The following is a 1,541-nucleotide window of genomic DNA, read 5'->3' on the forward strand; positions in this document are numbered from 1 at the left end:
GCTACAATATCATTGAGTTACACAGCTACTTTAGCTGTACTTTAGCTACAGCTTTTAAATGTTATAAAACAGCATTCAACATGAGGCAGAAAGATCTTACATTTCTCCAGTGTGTCAGCGAGCTCCTTCTGGTTCATTTTCCTCAGGACGTGCAGTGTGATCTTCAGAGCCCCCTCTCTGGCACTGCTCTCCTGCTTCTCATCTTCAGCATCCACCACTTCCTCATCCTGCTTCTGACTCTCAAAGCCTTCTGGGAGTTCTGGACTAAGAATCCTCTTGAATATCTTCAGCTCGTTCTTCACAAATGTCATGATTTTCTCTTCAAGCAACTGAAATAAATCATGTAAATAAGTTAAGCAAGAGAAGAAATGCTTTCTCATTAACACAATAATGAATAATTGACAGATTAATTTTACTTGAGGAAAACAAAAACAAATGTCCATAACAGGACCACATACACTGAATATAGAGTCCAGGTCTGTTTGATGAATCTGGGAAGACTGACCACTGAGAATCTCTGACTCTGATCTCTCCTGTTGGTTTCTGTGGACAAAACATGAGATTACAGTACACACACACACACACACACACACACACACACACACACACACACACACACACAGACACACACACACACACACACACACACACAGGGAGGGAACGTTGTGTTTGTTTAATATTGTTTTAGGACTATGAAAATGGACTAAAGGATTAGCCTATGGATTATGAAAACAACAAAAAGAAATGTATTAATTATTACATCTCTCACAGACAAGGATTTGTTTAAAATATATCACTTGATGCTTTCATTTCAGAGAGACAAAAATCTAGTTTTTTTATGCAAAATGCTATATATCTCCCTCACTCTCAAATGTGACCGACCGGCTCAATTTGGTAATTAACTAAATAACTACATATATAGTGATTTTGGTTTATGTCAGTTTAATTGTTTGTTATGGTATAAGTTCTTATTTTATGATTCTAAGTGATAAAGTTAACTAGTAATTCTCAGTAATTACTACTTTAGTAAGGAATAACACATTTTTCAGCACTACTGCAGTTGTTACATAATTCCAATAGATGGGAACATAAGACCACAAATGTTATTTCAGAATATTAGTTTAGTTCTCCCTGGATACACCACCACTCCCCACGCTTCTTTCTGTCCCTTTCCACACTGCTAACGCAAGAGGAAGGACTGAAAAAGCATTTAACAGATTACTGTAAAGTAATATTATTATGATTCATGTTTATTATTACCTGTTTTTATGCTCATGTTTTACACTTCATTAATATAACGATTATCAATAAGCCTGAACATTAATTCAGTCATCTCTGGTCTAGAAAAACGTATTTTCCCAGTACATTCATCAACCAGCATCCACCTGCTCTGCCTTCTCGCACATGAAGTCAACTCAGCCCCGCTAAACAGCTGGTGTCTTCACTTCACTCTCACTCGCCTTCTCAAGGGGCATGTCGAGGTAAATTTACTAACCAGGAGGGTTGAATTATGTCATTTATTGGTGGGCTGGAAGACGCGC

The sequence above is a fragment of the Salmo trutta genome, unplaced genomic scaffold (genome assembly GCF_901001165.1).
Source record: "Salmo trutta unplaced genomic scaffold, fSalTru1.1, whole genome shotgun sequence".
Taxonomy (NCBI): Eukaryota; Metazoa; Chordata; class Actinopteri; order Salmoniformes; family Salmonidae; genus Salmo; species Salmo trutta.